This window comes from Aquarana catesbeiana, linkage group LG09, assembly GCF_042186555.1.
Source record: "Aquarana catesbeiana isolate 2022-GZ linkage group LG09, ASM4218655v1, whole genome shotgun sequence".
Taxonomy (NCBI): Eukaryota; Metazoa; Chordata; class Amphibia; order Anura; family Ranidae; genus Aquarana; species Aquarana catesbeiana.
The window spans coordinates 314,655,725-314,669,733 of NC_133332.1; positions in this window are offsets into that span (position 1 = coordinate 314,655,725).

Below are 14,009 nucleotides of genomic sequence, written 5' to 3' on the forward strand. Positions count from 1 at the left end.
AGTCATTTTTTTAATTTTTTTTATTTTAAAATATCTTTTTATTTTATTTATATTAATATTTTGTTCATTTTTATTGTTATTTTAATATTTTTTCTCATTTTTAATGTTTTCTTTTTTTTGCGTAACCCCCCCTCGGCATTAGCCACTTACAGCTCCTCCGTACAGCAGAGCTCAGACTGGGGGCAGGAGGAGGAAACAGCACAGGGACTTAATCATTTGCGCAAGGAGAAGGTGATAGGAGAAAAGAGCAGAATGATAGAGACATGAGTTTATATTTGTGCTGCTTCTCTTTTCACTGTTCAGATCTCGGTTGGGGGCTGGTCCGGGATGACTTAGGCTCAGAAGAAGTAGGAGATACAACATTTATCCTGGATTTACTGAGATACGCCATGACTCATAACTATTTCTGGTTTGGAGGAGTTCACTACCTCCAGAACAGAGGTGTTGCCATGGGTGCAAAATTTGCACCAAGCATGGCCAATCTGTTCATGGCTAAATGGGAGGAGGATGTCGTCTATTCCAACAGACGATCGGAATTGATCTTCTGGGGGAGATATATAGACGACATCCTCCTCCTGTGGGATGGCGACATGACGTCGCTTACTACCTTCATGCATCAACTCAATGATAATCCATTGGGTATTGTTTTACAGTTTGAGAGCAGCACCAGCAGAATTAATTTCTTGGACCTAACTATACAAGTCAAAGATGGTGCATTTAATATGTCTACCTTTTTTAAGAGTACCGATAGGAACGGATATATTGGGCAGGGTAGCTGTCATCACCCTTCGTGGCTCAAATCGGTACCTAGGAGTCAATTCCTCCGTATACGGCGGAACTGTACCCTTAAAGAAGACTTTTTTATACAGGCTGCCACTTTGAAAGAAAGGTTCATTGAAAAGGGGTATTCACCTGATGAGTTGAGTACAGTTATCAATGAGGTGGGCGCTACAGATCGAGCTTCGATCTTACAGATCAAAGAAAAATCCTCGTCAAGTGAGATTGATTATAATTTTTCAATGGTCACGACCTATTCTCAGCAACACTCTGAGATTAAAAAGATTCTAACTAAACATTGGGGAGTCCTCAAAAATGATAAGGTGTTGGGTCCGGTACTTCCTGATCGGCCACAAGTCATATTTAAAGGTGTTCCCCCTCTTAAACTCCAAGTAGCACCCAACATTTTAGACGCCCCTAATAGAGTGTCCTTTTTTCAAAAATCTAAAGGCTATCATCCTTGCCGCTGTTGTAACGTTTGTGCTATCAATAAGAACAAGAGCAGGAAAATATGCCAGTTTAAATCTCATGCCACGGGTAGAGTCTTTGATGTTAACACCTTCATTACTTGCACCTCGCTTAACGTGGTATACTTATTGATTTGCCCCTGCGGTATACAATATGTGGGCCGTACAACACGGGCTATGCATGTTAGGGTAAATGAGCACATCGCCAATATTAAGAAGGGATTCCCGAAACACACTGTCTCCCGGCACTACTTGGAATACCACAATAAGAACCCTATGGGAACGACCTTTGTGGCCATCGATAGGTTTAACCCTCACTGGCGTGGGAGTTCGTCCAAACGGGAAATTTCCAAATTAGAGACCCGCTGGATATACGACTTAAAATGCTATACCCCTTTCGGCATGAACGTCGACTGGGATGTAAATTGTTTTATTAATAATAGCTAATATATACTTTTTTTTAGTACATGTATTTTTGTTTATACATGTATATGTTTTGACACTTGGGGGCAGTGTCCATATTTATATTGCTATTATTTTTTATATTTTTTATTATTTTTTATTATTTTTCATTCATTTTATTATTATTTTTATTCATTATTTCACCCTGGTTATATGCACATATTTTTCAGGGTTTATATTATCGCTATATTAGACTGAGAACTTCCTCCTTTTTTCTCTGTAATATCCGATATATTCTTTTTAAATTTTATATTTTGTATTGGTCTATGAAGGTTTTTATATTGTTGATGTATAATAACATTTGATTAATCATTTTATAGTTATGTAGCTGCTGATGTGTTACACGTATGTGCCTTGATAGCTATTTCCGGTTCGGGTGTCACTCACCTTCCGGATGCTGTTACGGCACATGTGCAGTCCCTTATTGTTTTTTCCCCTTTTGGCTGGCGGTGACTTTGTTCCGCCCATCATGGGGAGAACACATTTGGGCTGGTTTAGGCTGTTGTTTTTTGCCTTGCACAGCTTAATTTCACATATATGGTTCATGTTTTATTTTCTCCTTCCCCTTCCTTTTTTTTTTTTTTTTTTTTTTTTCCCCCTGGTTCTATTGTTCCATGCATGAAATAACTCCTGGTTAGTAAGATCGTACCGCGCATGCGCGGTCGAGTCGTTCATACCAACCAGCAAGGACGGCATTAATCAGGTCTTCCCATCCTTTATAATGAATGGATGTGCTGGCTGGTTTTGTCTTCCTGTTGCGCTGGGACACGCGGCCGTACTGCGCATGTGCGGCTGGCTGGTTTTGTTTTCCTGCCACGCTGGAACGCACGGCCGTACTGCGCATGTGCAGCCGATCGTGACTGTCCTGGCACTTCCTAGTTTAAAGACAGCACGGCCATAGTGCGCAGGTGCTGCCGATCGTGACTGTCCTGGCACTTCCTAGTTTAAAGACAGCACGGCCGTAGTGCGCAGGTGCTGCCGGAATGTGCTATTAAAAACAGCTGTTGTATGTGTCATGCTGTCCTATCAGGGGTCAGCATGACTTAAGAAGTGCACTATATATTTGAGCGTGCTTGCATCATTGGCCACGCCTCTGATGATATCCACATAGGATGAAACATGTCAGGCTGGTCAATGCAAGTACGCTGAGAACCGCGGATTGTTCCTGTTTTCTGTGATGATTTTTACTTCATACCTGTAAGTAGACTACAATAAACTACTACTGTTTTACCTTACGGGCTTCACTATTTGTTGCTTTCTGTTTGCTGGTTTGTTCCTGCTGATGACTGCACCAACCTGTCCATCGTTAATACGAGTCCTGAGCTTTCTGATATGTGGTGACCTGATTGTTTCCATGCTGTGCCTGCCCATGATGGAGTGTGCCATTTGGATTTGCTGCTGACTCTCTGCAATATATGAGTACATCGCCTATTTTTTATATCTTTCTGGTAAGCAGACTGATAGCACGTGGGTGTGGTGTGCTTTCCTTTTACACACTGAAGCTTGGTGGAGGTTTCACATCATCTTTTATTGCTGATTGAGTTCTATGGACTATTATCATTATTTGGACATTTATTTTATTTTAGCGCTGCATTTGGACTTTTATACTTATGTTTGATGCAATCTACAAACTATGCTAGCTGCTTTTTGTGTTCTTTTCAGTTAGCGCAGATATTTACTTGTTTTTACAACACCAGAAAAGCTCCGGCCAACATGTTTCGGCAACTCTGGCCTTCATCACTTCTTTTCAGAAGAAGTAGGTTGAATCAGTTCATGTGAGGGGCATGCTGATAGGAGGAGAGAGCAGAGTGACAGAGAGATGAGCTCATCACTGTGCTGCTCCTCTTTTCACTGTTCAGATATAAGTTGGGGGTTGGTTTGGGATAACTTTGGCTCAGAAGAAGTAGGTGGAATCAGTTAATGTGATGTGTAAGGAGCATGCTAATAAAAGGAGAGAGCAGAGTGATGGAGAGAGATGAGCTCATCACTGTGCTGCTTCTCTTTTTAGTGTTCAGATATCGGTTGCGTGTTGGTCCGGGATGATAGGAGGAGAGAGCAGAGTGACGGAGAGAGATGAGCTCATCACTGTGCTACTTCTCTTTTCACTGTTCAGATATAGGTTGGGGGTTGACCCGGGATGACCTGGGCTCAGAAGAAGTAGTTTTAATCAGTTCATGTGATTTGCAAGAAGCATGCTTATAGGAGTAGAGAGCAGAGTGACCGAGAGAGATGAGCTCATCACTGCGCTGCTTCTTTCACTGTTCAGATATCGGTTGGGGGGGCTGGTTCGGGATGATAGGAGGAGAGAGCAGAGTGATGGAGAGAGATGAGATCATCACTGCGCTGCTTCTCCTTTCACTGTCCAGATATAGATTGGGGGCTGGTCCGGGATGACACGGGCTCAGAAGAAGTAGGTTGAATCAGTTCATGTGATGTGTAAGGAGCATGCTGATAGGAGGAGAGACCAGAGTGATGGAGAGACATGAGCTCATCTCTGTGCTGCTTCTCCTTTCACTGTTCAGATATAGGTTGGGGGTTGGTCCGGGATGACTCGGGCTCAGAAGAAGTAGTTTGAATCAGTTCATGTGATGTGCAAGAAGCATGCTGATAGAAGGAGAGAGCAGAGTGAGAGATTAGCTCATCGCTGTGCTGCTTCTCTTTTCACTGTTCAGATATAAGTTGGGGGTTGGTCCAGGATGACTTGGGCTCAGAAGAAGTAGATTGAATCAGTTCATGTGATGTCAAAGGAGCATGCTGATAGGAGGAGAGAGCAGAGTGACAGAGACAAGAGCGCATCCCTCCTTTGACTATCCAGCCACAGGCCGGGGGTGGGTCCAGCAACGGGCTCAGAGAAAGTGGGCTGATTGATTCCGATGCCCATCAGTCTGAGGATATCTGGGGGCAGAAAAAGGTACTGAAAGAGAAATCTGTAACATGTGAGTGAAAGAAGCACCAGAAGGAAGCGATTAGTTCATGCGCTGAGAAGAAGCACGCTGATAGGAGGAGAGAACAGAGTGTCCAATCACAGGGGAGGGGGGCGGGGGGAGGAGAGCACAGTTTTCTTGATATACCTTATTTTAAACCCAGTGATGTCATCACTGGGTCTCTATGCAATGCATGCAAATCCTGGCTGGTGGGAGGGGCTGAAAATATCACACTACCCTGCCACATCAGTGGGCTGGCTCTTGGGAGGAGTTATGCAAATATCAAAATGCCTTGGAGGGGTGGGTGTGCCCTAGGCAGGCAAAGTTTGCATAAGTGTAACAGGGTGTTAGTCTCACATTGCCCCTAGAAAGACCTCTGGTGTCGTTTTCACTTTCTACCACTAGATGTCCCCACCTATCCTTAATTCCTTGATTGGGTGAATGTCAGTTCAAAGGAGTGGGCGTTCCCTAGGCAGACAGAATTAGCATAAGTATAACAGGGTGCTAGTCTCACATTGCCTCAAGGGAGACCTTTGGTGTCTGTTTCATTTTCCACCACTAGATGTTCCCACCTATCCTTAATTCCTTGATTGGGTAGATGTCCATTTGCGGCAGTGGGTGTTCCTAGGAAGACAAAATTTGCATAAGTGTAACAAGGTGTTAGTCTCGCATTGCCTCAAGGGAGACCTCTAGTGTTGGTTTCACTTTACACCACTAGATGTCCCCACCTATTCTAAATTCCTTGATTGGGTAGATGTCCATTTTGGGGCAGTGGCTGTTCCTAGGAAGACAAAATTTTCACAAGTGTAACAGGGTGTTAGTCTCACATTGAATCTAGTGAGACCTCTGGTGTACTTTCACTTTCTACCACTAGATGTCCCCACCTATCCTAAATTCCTTGATTGGGTAGATGTCCATTTTGGGGCAGTGGCTGTTCCTAGGAAGACAAAATTTGCATAAGTGTAACAGGGTGTTAGTCTCACATTGAATCTAGTGAGACCTCTGGTGTCGTTTTCACTTTCTACCACTAGATGTCCCCACCTATCCTTAATTCCTTAATTAGGCGACTGTCAGTTTGGAGGAGTGGGCGTCCCATAGACACGCAAAATTTGCAAAAGTGTAACGGGGTGTTAGTCTCACGTTGTTTGCTTCCAGTGAGACCTCCAGAGTAGTTTTCACTTTCTACCACTAGATGTCACCACCTATCCTTAAATTTCTTAATTGGAGTCCTGTTCATAAAAAGTACTTCCCTTTTGTTCTGTCTCTTAGGAGGCGTGGCACCTCTGCCGTGGGTTCTGAGCGCCATTTTGGGGGAGCCTGTGTCTGGTTGGATGCTGAGATTTGGGCGACTCTCTCAGACATGGGGAGGCTTTGTGAAGCCCCTGCTGGGGGGTAGTATGGGAGCCCAGATGATTAACATTAGTTTCCACCACTGATTAATAATGAAGTTTCACGGGTGCACAGAATTTGACAACACGGCATGTTGGGTATCGATTTACTCAGCACAACCTCGTCTTTTATCATTTACCAAAAACTGGGTAATATATTGCATCCTATGCCCTACAATTTACTTTAGTGTTTTGTTTTTTTACTGAAATGTTGTGCTTGATAAACCATTGCAAAAATATCATGTGGCATAAAAAACGAATAAGGGGGCTGGAGGACCTCAGCTAAGGGGGCCGGAGGATCTCAGTTATGGGGGCCTCACCAGACCTCAGGAAGGATGCGCTGGAACTGAAGGGAGTCCAGAGAAGGGAAATAAAACTAATAAGGGGGCTTGAGGACCTCAGTTATGGGGGCTGGGGGGACTTCAGTTATGGGGGCTGGAGGACCTCAGTTATGGAGGCTGAAGGACCTCAGTTACAGTATGGGGGGTGGAGGACCTCAATTTTGGGGGATGGAGGACCTTAGTTATGGAGGCTGAAGAGCCTCAGTTATGGAGGCTGGAGGACCTCAGTTATGGAGGCTGAAGGACCTTACATATGGAGATTGAAGGACCTCAGTTATGGGGGCTGAATGACCTCAGTTATGGAGGCTGAAGGACCTCAGTTATGGAGGCTGAAGGACCTCAGTTATGGGGGACAGAGGACCTCAGTTATGGGGGACGGAGGACCTCAGTTATGGGGGATTAAGGATCTCAGTTATGGAGCCTGGAAGACCTCAGTTATGGAGGCTGAAGGACCTTAGTTATGGGGGCGGGGGGGACTTCAGTTATGGGGGCTGGGGGGACTTCACTTATAGGGGCTGGAAGACGTCAGTTATGAAGGCTGAAGGACCTCAGTTACAGTATGGGGGATGGAGGACCTCAATTTTGGGGGATGGAGGACCTTAGTTATGGAGGCTGAAGAACCTTAGTTATGGAGGCTGGAGGACCTCAATTATGGAGGCTGAAGGACCTTAGATATGGAGACTGAAGGACCTCAGTCATGGGGGCTGAATGACCTCAGTTATGGAGGCTGAAGGACCTCAGTTATGGGGGATGGAGGACCTCAGTTATGGGGGATAGAGGACCTCAGTTATGGGGGTTTAAGGATCTCAGTTATGGAGCCTGGAAGACCTCAGTTATGGAGGCTGAAGGACCTTTGTTATGGGGGCTGGGGGGACTTCAGTTATGGGGGCTGGAGGACTTCAGTCATGGGGGCTGGAAGACCTCAGTTATGGAGGCTGAAGGACCTCAGTTACAGTATGGGGGATGGAGGACCTCAATTTTGGGGGATGAAGGACCTTAGTTATGGAGGCTGAAGAACCTTAGTTATGGAGGCTGGAGGACCACAGTTATGGAAGCTGAAGGACTTTGATATGGAGACTGAAGGACCTCAGTTATGGGGGCTGAATGACCTCAGTTATGGAGGCTGAAGGACCTCAGTTATGGGGGATGGAGGACCTCAGTTATGGGGGATGGAGGACCTCAGTTATGGGGGATGAAGGATCTCAGTTATGAAGGCTGAAGGACCTCAGTTATGGAGGCTGAAGGACCTTAGTTATGGAGGCTGAAGGACCTCAATTGCAAGGAACAACTACAAACATTAAACTTATTCTTCCTGGAGAAGACGCTTGAGAGGAGATATGATAGCCATACACAAATACCTCAATGGTGATTCCAACATTTTCAGTCTTAAGTCTTCTAAGAAGACACGCGGCCACTCAATGAAGTTGGACGAGAAGTGATTTAACCTTAGACTGCGCAAGGGGTTCTTTACTGTCAGAACGGTAAGGATGTGAAACTCCCTTCCACGGTTGGTGGTGTCAGAGAAGGGTCTCGAAAATTTCAAAAAATTCTTAGATGGGCATCTTAGTGAATATACAGAGATATGGGAAATGGTAGAGACATAAACACACACTCAGGTTGAACTGGGTGGACTGGTCTAAAATCCTTATTCAACCTTGCCAACTATATAACTATGAAAGAGCCTGCTTGGTTGGATACAAATCGATAGGGTAGGTCAGGGAGGTTCTCATATTACAATGTTTTGGTGAACCTAAATTTGATTGTACAATGTTCAGATTGTAACCTGTATGGTGAGCCTAAAGATGGCCACACACTATACCAGGGATCTCCAAACTTTCTAAACAAAGGGTCAGTTTACTGTCCTTCAGACTTTAGAGGTCTGGGGGGGCCAGACTGTGGCCATAGGGAGTTGAAAAAGTCAGGACCAAAGTTGGAAAAAACAATACCCCATCTTCGGTGTCATTGGGAGGAATTGTGTTCCATCAATGGTGTCATTGTGCCCCATTGTTGGTGTCATTGAGAGGAATTGTATCCCAGCATTGTTGTCAGTGGGTCTCATTGTTGGTGTCATTGGGGGGAATTGTGCCCCATCATTGGTGTCATTGAGTGAAATTGTGCCCCATCGTTGGTGTCAATGGGAGGAATTGTGCCCCTTCAATGGTGTCCGTGAGGGAAATAATGCCCCATTGTTTCTATCAGTGGATGAAATGGTGCCCCAAGGGCTAGATAAAAGCAAGCAAGGGGCCCCATCTGGCCCCAGCCCACAGTTTTGAGACCACTGCACTATACAATCTGATTGTACAATGTCCTTTAGCTCTACCAACTTTAACTCTGCAAGGGCCTGCCTGATTGCATACAGATTGATCGAATAGATTAGGTAGGTCCTCATATTATATACTTTTGGTAAATCTAAAGTTGACTTCTAGGGGCAGATTGTAGTGTGTATGGTGACCCTTACTTCTTATTAAGACAGACGAGATTTTTGGCTCAGATGGCATCCATCCCCATGTATTAAAGAATTACATATATCACTTTGGATGAAGTAGGAAATGGTATAAACCATTTTTTATGTGTCCCACTCAAGAGATTTCCCTTTGCTTCCTGTCCTCGTGACACCACAGGAAGTTAGAAGAAATATCTCAAAGGTAGACAGCTGGACAGTTGTCAGACAAGTATCCCCATTGCACAAGAGTTCCCCTTTGTTCCTGTCCTGGTGACAACCCAATATTTTTTATTTCCCCCCACTTCCAGTACCGATACCAGGGGTCACCAAGAGATATAGAAAACAAACACAAGGGGCACCAACTAAGTGCAGTACTACAACACAAATTCATTAAAAAAGCCAATGGGCGACTCACATGTAAAAAGATAATGGCAGGCTTGTCTGATTTGTCAGCGGTCTGATGGTGGCCATAAGTCAGGTTCTCCAACTGATGTTCCTGCTCCTCACTGCCCTTAAAGACCAATGGGGGCGGGGGGGCGTGGCCAGAAGTAGCAGGGCTGGCGTGGTACAAAACCGCAAGTGACTTCATCAGGGAGCCACAGAAAGGGTCGTGGTTATGCGTTTCAAAGCTTGGGTGAGGTGGTTAGAGATTGTCTTCATGTCTGACAGCAGATGTCAGTAGCTGGTCTCAAGGTAGGCCTACTATAGACTGATAGACTCTTCAATGTCCTAAGGACTTTTGATAGTTTGAAGAGCAATAAGGTAGAGTTCCATTTCTTAGGTCAGGCATTTTCAACCAGGGTTTTGTGGAGCACAAGGGTTCCTACAGAGGTTGCTAGTTGAGCTGAGGCTGATTCACCTTCCAACTGAAAGTTCTTACCTAGTTCCACTGACCACCAATGTAAGGAACATTCTTCCCACTGACCACCAGTATAAGAAGCATTCTTCCCACTGACCTCCAATGTAAGGAACATTCTTCTCACTGACCATCAATATAAAGAGCATTCTTCCCTCTGAATACCAATGTAAGAAGCATTCTTCCCACTGACCACCAATGTAAGGAGTATTCTTCCCACCAATCACTAATGTAAGGGGAATTCTTCCCATGGACCAGTAATGTAAGGGGCATTCTTCCCAATGACCGCCAATGTAAGGGGCATTCTTCCACTGATCACCAATGTAAGGAACATTCTTCCCACTGATCACCAATGTAAGGAACATTCTTCCCACTGATCACCAATGTAAGGAACATTCTTCTCACTGATCACCAATGTAAGGAACATTCTTCTCACTGATCACCAATGTAAGGAACATTCTTCTCACTGATCACCAATGTAAGGAACATTCTTCCCACTGATCACCAATGTAAGGGACATTCTTCCCACAGATCACCAATGTAAGGAACATTCTTCTCACTGATCACCAATGTAAGGAACATTCTTCCCACTGATCACCAATGTAAGGAACATTCTTCCCACTGATCACCAATGTAAGGGACATTCTTCCCACTGATCACCAATGTAAGGAACATTCTTCTCACTGATCACCAATGTAAGGAACATTCTTCCCACTGACCACCAATGTAAGAAGCATTCTTCCCACTGACCACCAATTTAAGGGGCATTCTTCCAACTGACCGCAAATAAAAGGGACGTTCTTCCCACTGATCACCAATGTATTTGAATATCCTTTAAGAAGGAAACTAACATAGACTCCTTTCCCATTGACAATTGTGACCTCTTTGAAGGTATATGGCCCAGTGCTTGAGTAAGCTCTATACAGAGGTATAGAGGGACAAAAGCTGGGACAAGGGGCAGCCATACTAAAAAGGTTGTCGTAGATGTTGTGGCTCAACCTTCAAACCTTACACCACGGCAAAAGTGAGTAATACAGTAACAGGAGGTCGTCCTGTATCATCAAGGTCATTTCCAAAATCCTCTGCGGAAGGACAAATAGGCAAGTTTGAGGAGTCTGGGGACCAGAAACGTGGTCAACTACGGAAACTGAATGGAACAAATGAGAAATATGTTGAACTTCCAATGAAAACCAAAATCTTATTTTGCAGCTCATTACTGGTGGAATCCACTGGGATCCAGGTACCCCATCAAGTCCTACACAAGTTATTTCTAAACCACCAAATTAGTATGGGCTCGGTGCTAGGAGGTAATGCTGCACACTATATTCCCAAAATAATATTTCAGGGCTCCACTGGGTGGCCGGTGTAGGATCTTGTGTGAAAATGAAATGCCACAGTTCCACGTGTTTTAGACCCAAACCACCTCGGACACAGATATATGAATTCTTTTACCAGATAACCAGGATCTCCAGATTATAAGAGATCACTAGCATAGGATGCACCAAATGGGAACCCCACCAGGGTTTGGTAACAACCTCCACACCAATCAAGTCCTCCACTGGCTGTGAGAAAACCGCAATTCTCTGCTGTAAGATTCAGAGGAAAATACAAAGGACTATAGCGTAATATTGCTAAAAACACCAATTTATTTCATGCGAAAATACTCACAAGCATCGGGGGTAACAAAAGCTCAAAACACCACACCACCCTACTTATGCGTTTTGTCTATGCAAGGGACATCCTCAGGGGGCATAAAGAACAAGTCATTTCTACAAAGTGGTAACAAAACCACATGACTGGGCTGCAGAAAAATAGCAACAGGTGCTCTAGACTAATAAACCAAAATTTTCAACTCCAGCAAAAGTCAGTTTGTCTACTAAAAGGCACAGTACACAGATGGTTATCTTCATGCAGCAGTAGAGCAACATGGAGGCTTCCTCAAGATTTGGGCTATATTTCTGCAAATTGTGTTAACAATTAACTCATAATTGATAGCCCCCTAACTGCTGAGAAGTGCTGGAAGATTCTTAGCCATCATACTACACCAGTGGTCTCTAAGCTGTGGTCCGTGGGCCGGATGTGGTCCTTTGCTTACCTTTATACCGCCCTTGGGGTACTATTCCTCCCACTGACACCAATAATAGGGAACCATTCCTCCCACTGACACCAATGATGGGGCAGTTTTTCTTCCTACTGAAACCAATGAGGGGGAACTATTCCTCCCACTGATACCAACCATGGGGCACTATTCCTCCCACTGACACCAAAGATGGGGCATTATTCTTCCCACTGATACCAATAATGGGAAACCATTCCTCCCACTGACTGATATCTGAGAACAAGCTTATACTCGTACCATAGAGGCAAGCCATAAAGTTGCGCCCATGGTCCCAGACTTTGGCATATTTTGAATAAGGTGGCAGGTGAGATTTTAAAGGTTGTTGCAGTTACCCCTGTTGCTCCTGTCTGACCCCTGTTATCCAAATGGGGTCGCAAACAGTTGGAACATTTGGGGCTGAAGGCCACATATGAAGAGTCTTGTCCATGCCAATGGATGTAAGACTTTGATAGCAAACTGCACATGGCGACAATGGACATTGCAGAAATTCTGACTGGTCCTCATAGGAGGGTCAAGAAACCCACAATGGTTTGGAACAGCCTTTCTCAACCTTTTCAACACAAAGGAACCCTTGGAATAACTTTCTGGTCCCTGCATACCCCAGTAGCCCCATTGTTCTTTAACCCTGCTTTTCCACCGGGGTTTATGTCTGCAAGATTTTCACGGGTGGGCCAATAAGAGGCTGTATAGGAATAGGTCACTTTATTGACCATAAAGGTATTTGCCCCCTGTCCTACTTTGTTTGTGCAGCAGTTGAAGATGCCCCGTCTGAGAACTTGCGATTGCAACAGATCTAGCATTTTCTGCGCTTGGTGTAGAAAGCTACGGATGATATTACAACACGTACGGCATATAAGTCTAGATGTTTTGTGGTGAGGCTCAGAGAGAGGATATCTCAATGCTTTAAAAATTGTCTATCCAACTGGAAAATTGTCCTACATGTTCACATGGAAACGGGATTAGGGGGAGGAAATCGATTTATCTGACTGGCGGTCCTGGTCCACCCAGACATAAAAGAGTATTATGAATACGGATCTGGTGGTAGGGGACTACAAGGTCCTGTCTCAATGGTATTTGGTTCCAGATTGTCTTTCTAAAATGTGTCCGGGCACTTCCCCCTGTGGTCAGCCCGGCACGATGTTTCATATCTGGTGGTCATGTGCTAAGGTTCGTCGGTTCTGGGTGAGAATTTATACGCTGATGTATTCTGTGACACAAGTAAACATAGTAAAGAATACCAGAGTGGCCTTCCTCAATGAGCTAGTCGCCGATATCCTCAAACATTCTCAGACCTTCATCTATTTTATGTTCCTTGCGGCAAAAATCTCTTCAGCGATATATGAAACATAAGCTGACATGTATTATGCTAAATAAAAAGCTGGTCAGTATACTTAAAGACAAATCTGCAAGGTTTGATCATAGTTGGGATTGCAGGTCGAGACAGTGGGCTTTCTGATGGACCTCCTGGGTAGCTTCCCCTTGCTTTCTTTCGCTTTTCTTCTTTAGGTTTCTATGGTTTTCATATTTGCTATTTGGTATGGAGTATTTGGAAGTAATTGTGACCCACATGGACAGGCCGGCGGGTCATGGAAATGCTTAGCTATTATATCATTCTATGACCCCGGAACGGGCTTTCTGGGAGTCCTGGTAGGGTGGTTTATCTTTGTGTGACAGACAAGCTCTTGTCTTGGTTTATTAATGATTGAAGTTGATTTTACGATATGCTATTTTGCTGGTTACGTTTGTCACTGATATATTGATATCACTCACCTACCTTCCCTCTATTTTGATACTACTGTTTGCATTCGAGTTGTTTGCAAAGTTTTTATACGAGTTGATATGAATCCCTTTTATTCATAAAACTTTAATAAATATATTGAAATAGAAATTACTTTCTGATCGCGGGGAACCCCTGCTAAAAATGACTATATCTATGTAGCCACCTCTACTGTGCAACTTGTGCGGGTAAATTTATTTTGGTGACTCATGGCAGTTGTGTGAGTCTGTAATTGGGTCGGGTTACTCTGGAGGTCTCTACAGGGCAGGTCTCCCCCTGGTTCTAAAAGCTTGGAGAAGCTTCTGGAAGTTAGTGGGCGGAGGCCATTAGTTCCTGATCTGCATACTGGAGGGAATCTGGCCAATCCCTAGGCAGAAGGCCTGGCATGGTGGCTGAATCAGCCCTTAAATATTCTGGAGCCTGGCCAGCAAAGGGGCTTTTCGGGTGTAAGATGG